The sequence below is a fragment of the Balaenoptera acutorostrata genome, chromosome 1 (assembly GCF_949987535.1).
Source record: "Balaenoptera acutorostrata chromosome 1, mBalAcu1.1, whole genome shotgun sequence".
In the NCBI taxonomy this organism is placed as follows: Eukaryota; Metazoa; Chordata; class Mammalia; order Artiodactyla; family Balaenopteridae; genus Balaenoptera; species Balaenoptera acutorostrata.
In genome coordinates, this window is record NC_080064.1 from 115,050,473 (window position 1) to 115,064,007 (window position 13,535).

The window sequence follows — 13,535 nt, forward strand, 5'->3', positions numbered from 1 at the left end:
GCTCACCCTCCTGAAATACTGGAAGAAGGCAGCATTGCAGAGAGAGGTTAGAAGAGACATTGCCTGGAACACAAGAACAAATGTGTCCTATTGGGAAACACCCCATATGCACACACACCCTATTTCCTCAGTCTCCACCAGGAAACGGAGAGAGCAGGCAAAAAGATGTTCTCCCCGTTATTCACCTCCATCCTTCCTACTCATCTTTCATATAACCTGAGGTTCATATACCCACTTTTTAGGTAATGGAAGCCCCCACACCAGTTCGCAGGGAAGGACCCCCCGTCCCGGCCTCCTTGTCAGGGATTTTTGGGCAGAGGGCGCCCCCTGGTGGCTCACAGACCAGGCCAAGAAGAGGAAGCAGAAAGAAGAGGCATCTCTTAAGTCACAACTAGTCCAAATTTATCGAGTCTTTGTAATATGCCAAATCATGTTCTAACATTTTATTTACGTTATCTGACTGAATCCTCAAAACATCCCTTTGAGGGTTCCACAGTTCAGGAAACGAAGAGCTCACTGAGGGCGGGAGTAGTTGGGAAGACCTTCTGGAGGAGGAGGGGTCCTTGAACTGGGTCGTGAGGGAGGTGGGATTTGGGGTTTGTAGTGTAAAGGGGAAGCAGGGTCCGAGGGGGAGGGCCAGGGATAATGAGACTGAGGGGGTCTTTGGGGAAGGAATTTCTGCTCATGTAAATCCAATTTAGCTCTACAAGTGTTAATTGAGACCTACTATGTGTCAGCACTCTGTCCCAGCCCTGGAGGAGCATTTGGTAATGTGAGGGCAACAGTAATGGTGGTGGAGGTAATATTATCATAATACTTAGCACCTGAGGTATCCACAGAGACCCGGGGAAACACAGAGAATGGAGAAGGTTTTCTGGAAAGGGGGTACAGCAGGGTCAATGACCAGGAGGCCATCCCACCAGGCCAACTGGACTTTGAATTCACTACCATACATGGAGCAGGAAGGGAGGGGCCGGTGGGCGTGGAGTGGAAGGATTGACTGAGACTTAGTGCAGACCGGGAGGCTGAGGCTTCTCCATCCCCACATTATCTCACAAATCCTGCGGTTTGGTTTGGGCTGGGGCATCCCAAAAGTTGTGTCCAGGAGAGGTCACTTGGCATCTTTCCCTCCTCTTTCACTTCCTGGCTGTGGGGAGAGAGAAGCTGAATACTTGAGATCCCTGGGATCCTCCAAGGGTGGTCCCCTGGAAATGTGGCATGGCACTGGGGTGGGGAGTTTCCCTCCTGGGCCTCTCACTCTCGCCCAGAGGGGAGACATTTGGACTGTGTTTCATGCAAAGAGCACTGGGTCTGACTTTTACACTTTCTAGCTGAATGACCTTAGGCAAATCACATAGCTTCTCCAACTGAGTCTCAGTTTACCTATTTGGTAAAGGAGGTTAATACTTACCCATCCCCAGGCATTTGTTCTGAGCATCAGGTAAGACCGGGTATGGGGACGTCTTTGTACAAAGGCTTTTTGAGGACCATCACCATGAAAGCCACCAAGCTAGAGCAAACCCTTCCCGTGAACCACTCTTGGTGAGTTTTGGGAATCTTGGAAGGCAGAGATGATCTGAAATGCTGGAGAAGAGTGGGATGTTGATTTTCTTAAGGCAGGAGAAGGTGGGTCCCAGCAACCACAGCTGGTGGAGCTGACACCAAGGCCCAGAAAATTCTAAACAGATAACTGATATTTGAGGCAATGGGAAGCTGAGGAAAATGAGGCCTTCCATAGGACCGGGGGACACTCAATGGGCACAAGGTGGGCCAGGTGTCCTCTCCTCCCTCGAGGGGTTGCATTGTTACTGGGATTTTTATGAGGCCTTTGCCTGCACTTCTTATGTCCCTGTGCCCAGGACACATGGACTGTGTGATACTACACTGGGTGGATACAAAGTTCAGTAGCCATCCCCAGAGATGTCCATGAGAAAGCTGAAGAGGGTTCTGTGGGCCCTCAGGGTTCTGTCCTTGGTCTGATGATCACAAGTTTTTATTAAAGACTTGGATGAAATCATAGAAGCCATATTGATCAAATCTACATATTATGCAAGAAATGAGAGTTAGGGTTTGACAGAATAGGAAAAAAAAAATGAACCAGATGACATTTAATAGGGATAAATGTAAAATTCTGCTTTAGGTTTCAAAAAAAAAATTCAACAGCATAAGAAGAGAAAAGAATAAAGCCTATCTAGTAAAGAAAACCTAGGGGTTTTAGCAGACTACAAGCTTGTTATGAACCAACACTGTGACGTGGCCACCTAAAAAAGTAAAAAGGATATAAGTGATTCATAGATGCAAGGCGTCCAGATCAGGGGTGGTGACATTCCCTTTGCCCTTCCACATTTGGAATATTGTTCTGGACACAGTATTTTAAGAGGGACCTTGGCAGGTTGGAATTGATCCCAGAGGAAGATGAGCAGATGGTAAGGCAACTTGGAATAATGGTTGATGAAGAATTTCTGAATCTACTCATGTCTCAGGATTGCAGCTAAGTTCCGAAACTAAAAAATAATAGCCTCTGAGCACCATGCATATCCTAAAGAAAGTTGCCAGACTCACCTGGAAGCCTTCACCCCTGCCCCAGAGGTGTTTGCTGACTGACTGTCCAACCCCACGCTGGTCTGGCCACACTCCAGGGCTGAGTTTGGCTCCGAGCACCCTGCTGAAGGAGGGCACAGACACACCGTAATGTGCCCACTGAAGGACCAGGCACCTGGAGGAAGTGTGGTGAGGATGTTAAGAGCATAGGCTCTGGTGGCAGACCTGAGTCCTGGAGAGACACTTAACCTCTCTGAGTCTCAGCTTCCTCATCTATAAAATGGGGGCAATAATACCCACCCAACCTGAGCACAGAGAGCTCGCCTCTCAGTCTGTCCAATCGCCTGGTCCTCAACAGGTGTTCAGTGTATGTTTGTGAAATGAATAAATGAGTGAATAAGGTGGGGTGTGTTAGGTTGTTACTACCAATGCTGCTGCAAACATTCTTGGCCAGGTCTTCTGGGGCCCGTGTGAGTCCCATTCTCTTCGGAGCCATCTGGAAGGGAATTGCTGGTTGGAGGGAAGGCACATCTTTAACTCCACTGGACAATGCCACAATGCCACATCTTTTTTTTTTTTTTGGCCACGCAGTTTGCGGGATCTTAGTTCCCCAACCAGGGATCGAACCTACACCCTTGGCAGTGAAAGCCTGGAGTCTTAACTACTGAACCACCAGGGACTTCCTGCCACATCGTTTTTTAAAGCGGGCATACCAGGTTACTCTCCACTAACAGTGTACAAAGAGTTCCCATTGCTCCACATTGTCTTGGTACTGTCAGGTTTTTTAATTTTTCACAATCGTGAAGTGTGTTCATTCAGTACAATTGTGGAAACGCATCAGCATGGATGAACCTCACGAACATCATGTTGAGAAGAAAAAGCAAGCTGCAGTAAAATCCGCATGGCAGATGCCTTTTCTATCAAAGTTCAAAACCCTGCAAAACCATGTGTTATCTGGAGATATGTACATAGGTAGTAAAAACATTTTTGAAAGGCAAAATAATGGTAAAAATAAAGGAGAGGATAGTAGTTCCCTCTGGGGAGGAGGGAGGAGATGCAAGGGGGATGGAGAGGTCCACCACTGTGCATAACGTACTTCTTTATTGATAGACTATGTGAAATATTTGAAAATAAACACATACGGTGGGGTCATCTGAAGCGCCTGAGGGGCTCCTGGGTAAAAGGGTCCAGACTTTTCTTAGTGGGTCCAGAGATCAGAACCGGTCCTGATGAGTAGACGCTACGGGCCCAGATGCCAGCCCAGACAAAGGAGATGGCCACAGGACTTGTTTCTGTCCTGGAGCAGGTTGCCACCAGAGGGAGTGTGAGCCCCGTTACTGGGACACAGGACAGCTAACCACTCTAGGGTGATCCATTTTGTGATCTGTCCTAGAGGACCTTGGTGGCTTCTTCAACCCTCGGGATTCCAGCACTCTAGGAATGAACAACAATCCATGTTGACCCCAGGGCCCCCGCTCTGCTCCTGTCCTCCCTGGAGAGCTGCAGTTCCTGCCCTGAACTATTGCCAGAGGTTTCTCTTTTTTCTGGCTGCACCGCGGCTCACGGGATCTCAGTTCCCCGACCAGGGATCGAAACCAGGCCATGGCAGTGAAAGCCCAGAATTCTAACCACTAGGCCACCAGGGAGCTCCCTGCCAGAGTTTGGTTCTTTGAGCCAAAACAAGAGGTCTGGAAGTTAATTCCAGGAAGAACTTGCCTGCCTTGTAGGATCAAACAGAAATGGATTGGGATAAGGGAGAGCAAGAGGCAGTGGGCTCTTGACCACTGGCCCCTCCCCTGGCCAAATAGGAGAGGGGCCCCAGGGCTGAGGCTGGGGCCAAGGAGTGACTCCTGTCCAGCGCCTCCTCCCCAGGGCTCTCTGAGTCTTGCCCCAGCCATGCCAGCCGAGCATGAGGCTCCCACGGAGCCCTTTGCTGGGCGTGATGTCTCAGGAAGCCACCAAGTGGAGGCAGGACACCAGGACACCTCCCACCTCAGCTATGGGGGTTTGGGGGTCAGGCTGTCTTCCTGCTGAGAGTCCAGGGTGGGGGGACCCACTAGGGAGGAATGTGAGGGGAAGGCATGCAGCAAGTCTGAGGAGACTGGATAAAAGGTGGGAGAATGAGGGAATCTGGAGGAGGTGTTGGTCTATGCAGGGCAGCTGGGGGGAGGGGGAGGTATATTTATCTTCTGAGCTGGTGGCATTAAAAATAACCAGGGCCCCTGAGTAATCCAAGCTCCCAGGTTTCTATGGCAGGGTGGAGGCCATCAGTGGGGACTAGGAGGACAGAGCTAAGAGGAAGCAGAGGATGGAACCAGAAAGGTCTCCTCCCCCCCCCGCCCCCCCTGCCCCCCCGCCTGGGGCTACTGAGGGCACGGACTGGGCAGGCTGGTGCCCCTAGGGCCGGCTGGAGAGAGCAGGGAGGGAAGGAGGAGGGGAGCGGGGAGTCAGGCAGGAACAATGCTGGCACTCAGCCAGGAGCTGGAGTCAGGGACTGAGGAGAGAGGAGGGAAGGGGAAAGGATGAGGGGTGGAGAAGAGAAAAAGAAAAGAGAGCTGAGAGAGGTGGAGAAAGTGTCCCCACGTGGGTGCGCCCACACTACTCCTCTTCTGAGCCCCTAAAGCTACTTGAGGAAAGGAGACTGTCTTCTGGGTTCCAGCCCCTTGAGGAGCTGAAGCTACAGCGGGAGGAACTTCAGTTAGCCTTTAGGAAGAACTTCCCTGGAGGAATGGGGGCAAGGGAAGGAGTGAGCCAGAGAGGACTGTGGGACGGTGCAATCTCTCCTTCTCTGTTAAGCCCTGGGACTCAGCCGGGTTGTGGCCCACGTTCTTGCCCTGAGACAGGCTGCTGGAAGGATGACCTCACCTTTCTGCCTCTGTTTCCGCAGTTCCTTGGCTGATTTCTGAGTCAGGGACTGTGATGACAGAAGGACAATTACAGGAAAGTTTCACTGAAAGATTAGCCTCTATACCCAGCTGTGAGGAACGGGGCTGGAGCTGAGACCCGGGCAGCCTGATAGCAGAGGCTGAGGATGGCACGAGAGGGCCCTTCTGACACCTTGTCCCACAGAGCCTGCTGTGGGGCATCCCATCCTGGCTCAGCTCTGCAACTGAGGGGGAGAAGCGGGAATGATGTGCTTGGCACATACTAGGAGGTCGGGGAATATTTCCTCAGTGGATGAGAGGACGGATGACAGTCAGGGACTGCATTGGTCCTGCTCAGCACAGGGTCTGGCGAATAGCTGTTGCTCCGTAAATGTTTGTCAAGGGAATAAATGCTGCCCATCTGGCCAAGGCCAGGCCTGGGCCCTGCCTTTGTAGGCATCCCGGAAAACAGTAATGACACCTGTGCTGCGGTTGAACCAAGAGGAGGATGGTCTGGTCCTTGGTCCTTGGGTCTCCTTACACTTAGGTACACCCTGGGTGGGCTGAAATGAATTGGGGGCTGGATCATCAGGCCTCTGAGGAAGCTCCAGTGTCCCGCCCTGAAGCTGGGCCAAGTGAGGGTGGCTCTCCCTCCCCAGGCAGCTCTGGGCTGAGCCCAGGATCCCCTGCCCTTAGGCTCCTGCTGAAACTTTAGCCCATAATCCCCCACCTGAGCCTGAAGGGCTCCCACAGCTGTCCTGGCCTCATAATCTTCAGTCCAGAAGGAGTGGAGAGGCCCAGCAACGAGCAGAGGTTGCCCCCCTTCCAGGGTGAGAGATGGAAGAGAGCCTATGGGGAAGACTAACACTTCTCCACCCTGGAGCACCCACTTCCCCGGCTGGGGAGAAAGAGGATGTGGAGGGGTCCTGCTGACACCTGTTGGGACCAAGCAGCCCCCTCTTAATGTGACCAATGATTTCCCTGCTGCCTGAGTGATTCCCCAAGCAGGCCACACCACTTTCTGGTCCTCAGTTTCTTCTTGAACAAAGGAGAGGCATGATCCCCGAAGGCCCTTCCTTCTGGGACTCTGTTCTCTGGTTCTACAATTCCCAGCTTCTAAGATGCCACCTTGGGGCAGCCGGAAGGGAGGGCACGTTGCCGAGGACTGTGCAGCTGTCAGGCTGCTCCAGCTTGAGTCACCAGCTTGAATCCCAACCTGACCTGACACACCTGCTCACCTCAAGGAGTGGGGGTGGGAGCTGAGACCTGAGTCCAGTCTCCTCCAGACACCCCCAGATCTCCTCTGAGGGCTGCCAGAATTGCCTTCCTCTCTGCTTTTCTGATCTCCCACTCACTCCCCTGCAAGTGGCTGGATCCCCTGGGGGAAGCTGGGAGAGGCTGGCCAAACCTGTGGAGGGCTGGGACAGGAATAAGGTTTCTGGGGCGCTGGCCGGGGACAGAGGTCAGGCAGACATTTGATGAGGAGGCAGAAGAACGGGGGAGACGACCTTTTAAAGTCCCTTCCAGTTGGAGGAGTCGGGCATGCCGCTCCAAGGGATGAGAAAAGGACCAGAATGTCATGGGAAATGAATGATGGTTCAAGAGGAGACCAGGGGCTGGGGTTAAGTGGGGTCAGCCCTGTCTCCCCCTACCGCCTTCGGTGCCAGTGACTGGGCAAAGGGCTGACCCTGCTGTCCGGGAGCGATTGTCACAGCCCTGTGGGGAGCGGGCAGGGAGCGGGGGAGGAAGGGGCCAATTCAGGCAAACCCCACCAGCCCACCAGCCCAAAGGGAAAGGGGAGCAGAGATGGGAGGAGAGGGACCGGGGCTCCTGGGACACCCAAGGAAGAAGGAGAAGGAGGGACCCTGCCCCCTAAAAGGCTACTCTGAGGAGAACTTCTCTTTGAGTGGGAATAGGGCTGGGAAGGAAGGTGGGACTGGACTGTGGGAGGGATGGTGAGGAAGGGGCCGGGCCACCCTCGGGTGGGCCTGGAGTGGGGAGCTCTTGGCAGCCCCGGCTGGGAGTGAGGGTGCTGTCAGCCGGCCAGGTTTCTGCCGCTGCCTGGGAAGAGCCCAGCCCAGAGATCCTTATCCAGGGCAGGGACAGAACTGGTTTCTCGACTGGCAGCACCAAGGGGGACAGGGGCAGGAAGAAGCCAAGAGGTCAGGAGGGCAGCAGCAGGCTTGAAGGAGAGGTGGGAGGACCTGACCTGGGGACCCCTGACCCTCACTACAGCAGCAGTCTCAACCACTGGGGGACTTCCATAGGCATCGATTTTGCATCCTATTTGCATATGACGGATTCACTTTCTAGACGGACTGAAGGACCCTCCCAGGTCCCGCAGCTGTCCCTGTGCTGCTATCCTGTCCCTCGCCTTTCTCAGGTATGACTGGCCCAGGCAGGAGAAATCCCTGGTTGGACTCCTCCCCACCTCCCCACCCCAGTCTCTCCCTTTCCACTGACACATGAAGGGTCCTGAAGTCACTGCGGAGAGAGGCAGAGGAGCCAGCAAGAGGTGGGGGACTCTGGAGGACTCTCCTCAGAGCCTGCTCCCTTTCATCCTCCGCTACAAAGGGCCTGGCGGCCCCAGTCCCATCCATCTTGTGCCTGTGGCGGTCCTTAAGCAGCCCTTTGTTGGGACCTGGGGTCAGAGGGCCTGGCCAGCATGCCCCCTCTCCTCTGAGCCCCACCCCTGGGGCCCTTTCTTTCCCCCTCTTCCCCTCCTCCTGAGTATCTCAGCCTTCTCCAGCCTAGATCTCCTCCTGTCCCTGCCCACGCTGCCTTCTCCCGTCTTCCCCTCCCCTCGTCTCCTCCCTTTCCTCTCTCTCTCTCTCTCTCTCTCTCAGGGCTTCCTGCCTCTGGCTCCACCTCTGCCATTCCCTCCCATGTGGATTCCTGTAACGTGGCCCCTCCTGCCACACATGGGCACAGAGCTGCCCTCAGGTTCTGGAGGCCTCAGAGGTACCCTGGGCCCTGGCTTCCCCAGGGCTTTCTCCTCTCTGGTCTCAGCTGTGCCCTGATTCTCTTGGTTTTGACATTTCTAGACCTTTCTCTCAGCTCCACGCTCCTGTTTCTTGGTGTGTGTGTGTGTGTGTGTGTGTGTGTGTGTGTGTGTACTTCAGTTTCCCTAAGATGTTGGTGTAGACTGTCCCAGTGCCTGTAAGTGCCCCTGCCATGTGTGCCAGCCCTGACCTCAGGAGAGAATCACACATACCCCCTCCCTTGTCTTTGCCCTCCCTTCCTCTCTGGCTCCTCTTGCTCTGGCCCTTGTTGGGGCTCAGTGACCCAGGCCCCTCTGTTGCCCCAGAGGTTTCACCCTCTCCCTCTTCTCTGAGAAGCTCGGACTCTAGAAAAGACTCTGCCCACAGATATCTCACAGAATTTTCAGGATGCATGCAGGGGGTGGGGGCTCCTATGCATTTTCCCTCAAATGCACCGCTGAGTAATGAGGGCAGGTAACAAAAGAGGAGCCCAAGAGGCCTTGGGTTGGGAGGGGAAGCTGGAGAGATTTTCTCACAGGCTGGGCTGGGCTGGGCCAAATGGGTGAGGTGGCCGCTCCCTGGTCCAATCTCCTGGGTCCAGGACTGTAACTTCCTCGTCATCTCAGGCTGGCAGGCAGGCAAGTACTGGAGAAGCAGAGCCAGGAGGAAGGGCCCGCCCAAGGGGAGCCTCCGTCTCAGGGTGGACACACAGCTACTGCTTTCAGAGGACCCCCAGTCTGATGGGGGAGTCCCAGTCCCTGCCCTCCGAGATCTCCTGGGAAAAATAAATGTCTCTTCTGTCTGCCATTCTCAACAACTTTATTCAGAAAGAGACAAGCTAGGCAGAGAAACAAGAGCAGATGCCCCAAATAGACAGACAGAGCTCCAGCCGCAAGGGCCTGGGAAAGGCTTGAAAAAAGACCTCTCCAGGGTGGGAGTGGGGAGTCAAGTTGAGGCGGGAAGGGTAGGCTGGGGAGCCAGCAGCCTGGATGCAGGCCAGACAGAGCTGGAGTCAAGGATGGGGTGAGAGGGGAGGAGGTGATGCCGAAGATAAAGAAAGGGCTCAGGCTGACAAGTTAAGACTCTTCTGGGTTAAACCAAACACAAAACTGGCATCCAGAAGGCTCAGCCTGATTCATTCTTCCATTTCTGAAAACAGCACCATCAGCAACCAAAGCCAGACAGCCATTCTTTTTTTTTTTCATAAATTTATTTTTATTTATTTATTTCTTATTTTTGGCTGTGTTGGGTCTTCGTTGCTGCGCGTGGGCTTTCTCTAGTTGCAGCGAGTGGGGGCTGCTCTTGGTTGTGGTGCACGGGCTTCTCATTGCGGTGGCTTCTCTTGTTGCGGAGCACGGGCTCTAGAGCGTGCAGGCTTCAGTAGATGTGGTGCGTGGGCTCAGTAGTTGTGGCTCGTGGGCTTTAGAGGGCAGGCTCAGTAGATGTGGCTCACGGGCTTAGTTACTCCGCGGCATGTGGGATCTTCCCAGACCAGGGCTCGAACCTGTGTCCCCTGCATTGGCAGGCGGATTCTTAATCACTGCGCCACCAGGGAAGCCCCCAGGCAGCCATTCTTGACACCTCCCTTTTTCTTCCTCTGTTCTAATGCATCACAGTCTGCACCCTCCCCCGAATTTTTCTCCACCTTCTGCCCAAGCATCTCACCAGTCTTCTGATGGCTTTCCTTCACTCCCCCTTTTCTCTGTTCCATCTCCACCTGGCTGCCAGAAGAAAATCCTTAGAACACAAATGAAATGCCACCCCTTTTTAAAAATCCTTCACTGGCTTCTCATTGCTCTTAGAGTAAAATAAGAAATAGTGGCAATTCCCTGGTGATCCAGTGGTTAGGAGTCTGCGCTCTCACGGCTGAGGGCCCGGGTTCGATCCCTGGTCAGGAACTGAGATCCCACAAGCCGCGCAAGGCGCAGCCAGAAAAAAAGAAAGAAAGGAAAAGAAAAGAAATACTTACTGTGGCCCTCAGGTCCTTTAGGTTCCGCACGATCCAGCCACTGATGGCCTCCAGCTGCCAGGCACTCCAGTTATGGGACCTTGAACAGCCCCAAACTGTCCTTAGGGACTTTACTCTGTGGTTCTCTCTGCCTAGAGCACCTTCCCCTCTGCTCTACCCCACTGAGTCCTCCAGGGCCCCCCTAAGTGCTTTGTCCTCCAAAACACCTGCTCTTCTGATGCTCTGCCCACCCCCAATCTAAATGAGCTCTTCTCTATGGCACTCTCTCCCTCTACTCCGCTTCTCCTTCATAGCACCTACCACAACAGGTAATTGCATAGTTTTTTATTTTTTATTTTTTTTGGCTGCATTGGGTCTTAGTTGTGGCACGTGGGGTCTTCGTTGAGGCGTGCGGGGTCTTCGTTGTGGTGCATGGGCTTCTCTCTAGTTGTGGCACCCAGGCTCCTGAGCTCGTGGGCTCTGTAGTTTGCGGCACACAGGCTCTCTAGTTGAGGCGCGCGAGCTCAGTAGTTGTGGTTCATGGGCTTAGTTGCCCTGCGACATGTGGGATCTTAGTTTCCTGACCAGGGATCCAACATGCGTCCCCTGCATTGTAAGGTGAATGCTTTACCACTGGACGACTAAGGAAGTCCCTTGCATATTTATTGATGCATTTACTTTTTAACCATCTTTCCCTACTAAAGGTCTGTTCACCTCCCCCCCACAGGCCCCATGAGGGCAGAGATCTTGTCCATTTTATTCATTTCTGTGTTTCCAGTACCTAGCAGGGTGCCCAGCTCCTAGGAGGCTCTCAGGAAACAGTAGTTGGATGAATAAACAAAAGGGCCCCTCACCTCCCCCACCCCACACTCAGAGAGGGGACTTGCTTACCCAAGGACTCTGCACACTGTCTGCCCGCTCCCTGGCCCTGACCCTCTGCCCTCAGCTGCCGAATGTGGCCTCTCTTGGGGCAGGAGCAGGAGGCTCAGGCCCCAGGGCATCCCGGTCTTGCAGGGAGAAGAGGCTCCCCAGCCGACACAGAGACTCTGAAGCGTGACCACTGACTGTGCTGATGGAGGGAGAGGCCGCTTCAGGCCGTGTGAGGAGCTGAGCTTTGGAGAAGCAGCTGAATGCCAGTGGGTGAGAGGGCGGCATACCATGCAGGGGAGGTTGGAGCTGAGGCCTGCCTGGAGGAACACACACCCGAAAGGGCAGGGGCCATGTCTTGAAGGGCCTCTGATACCTGTTTGTTTGGACTTTATTTTGGACAAAAAGATGGGGTGCAGCTAAGGGGATTTTGTGTCTTGTTTATTGTTTTTTAAACAGGGCTCTGACATAATAAAATGTATGTTTTGAAGGATCCTCTGGCAGCACTGTGGAGGATAGATCAGAGACACTAAGAGCTTACTTTTTTTTTTTTTTTTAAATTTTATTTTATTTTAATTTATTTTTGGCTGCGTTGGGTCTTTGTTGCTGCGCCCTGGATTTCTCTAGTTGCAATGAGCGGGGCTTTCTCTAGTTGCGGCAGGCGGGGACTACTCTTTGTTGTAGTGCGTGGGCTTCTCATTGCGGTGGCTTCTCTTGTTGTGGAGCACGGGCTCTACGTGTGCAGGCTTCAGTAGTTGTGGCTCAAGGGCTCTAGAGCACAGGCTCGGTAGTTGTGGCACACAGGCTTAGTTGCTCCGCGGCACGTGGGATCTTCCCGGCCCAGGGATGGAACCCGAGTCCCCTGCATTGGCAGGCGGACTCCCAACCACTGCGCCACCAAGGAAGCCCTAAGAGCTTACTATTGCTAAGTGCTATGTACGTAATGAGATTTATTTTATTTAACTATTACAACATCCTTGTGAGGTAGATGTTATATATAATTGCTGTTTTCTAGATTAGAAGCCTGAGACTCATAGCAGCCCTCTTCATTGGAAAAGTGCTCCTTCCCATCCCATGGGATTCTGATGGGATTGTTAATCACCGAGCCAGACCTGTTCCTTGGCCATGGGTGTGGCATGAGGTCCAGGCCTGGACAATCAGTGGGCCCCTTGCTCTGCCAACAGCAACTAGACCAAGGGTCCAAGGGATGGTCATGTGATATAAGCAGAACCAGACTGAGTCCTTCTGGGATGTTGAAGATATAGACCCCGGGAGAGAGTCCCACTTCTTTTTGGATCTCAAGCGGTAACCATGTAAGCTCGGGGCATATGAAGCCAATTTCCTATGATTTAGAGAACATTCCTGTGTGATAGGATTGAAGGTGACCAATGTACAAAGAAACAGAGGTGAGCAGGATGGATGCAAAGGGAGAGGCTGATGTACTTGTTTGGGTCCCTGGATTTAGCCACACCTGAAGCTAGACCCAGCTGAAACTTCCCAGTACATAAGCTATTAAATTACATTATTTTGTGTTTAGTTCAAAACTATACATGTACTCCCCCACCATTTTCAGAGCAGCACTATTTACAATAGCCAAGACATGGAAAAAAATCCAACTGCCCATCAACGGACGATTGGCCTAAGAAGATGTGGCATGCATATATATATATACTATGGAATATTACTCAGCCATAAAAAAGAATAAAATATTGTCATTTGCAGCAACATGGATGGACATAGAGATTATTATACTAAGTGAAGTAAGTCAGACAGAGAAAGATAAATATTATATATCACTTATATGTGGAATCTAAAAAAATAATACAGGGAATTCCCTGGTGGTCCAGTGGTTAGGACTCCACACTTCCACTGCAGGGAGCCAGGGTTCACTCCCTGGTCAGGGAACTAAGATCCCGCAAACCGGGCAGTGTGGCCAAAAGTAAATAATAATAATAATACAAATGAACTTGTTTACAAAACAGAAACAGACTCACAGACATAGAAGACAAATATATGGTTACCAAAGGGGAAAGGGGATGGGGGAGGGATAAATTATGAGTACGGGAATAACAGATACACACTAACATATAAAATAGGTGAACAACAAGGATTTACTGTATAGCACAGGGAACTATATTCAGTATCTTGTAATAGCCTAAAATGGAAAAGAATTGAAAAAATATATATATGTATATATCCGAATCACTTTGCTGTACACCTGAAACTAACACAATATTGTAAACCAGCTATACTTCAATTAAAAACAAAAACAAAAACAAAAAATCCAGACAACTGAAGCTCAGAGACACTAAGTAACTTGTCTGAGGTCACACA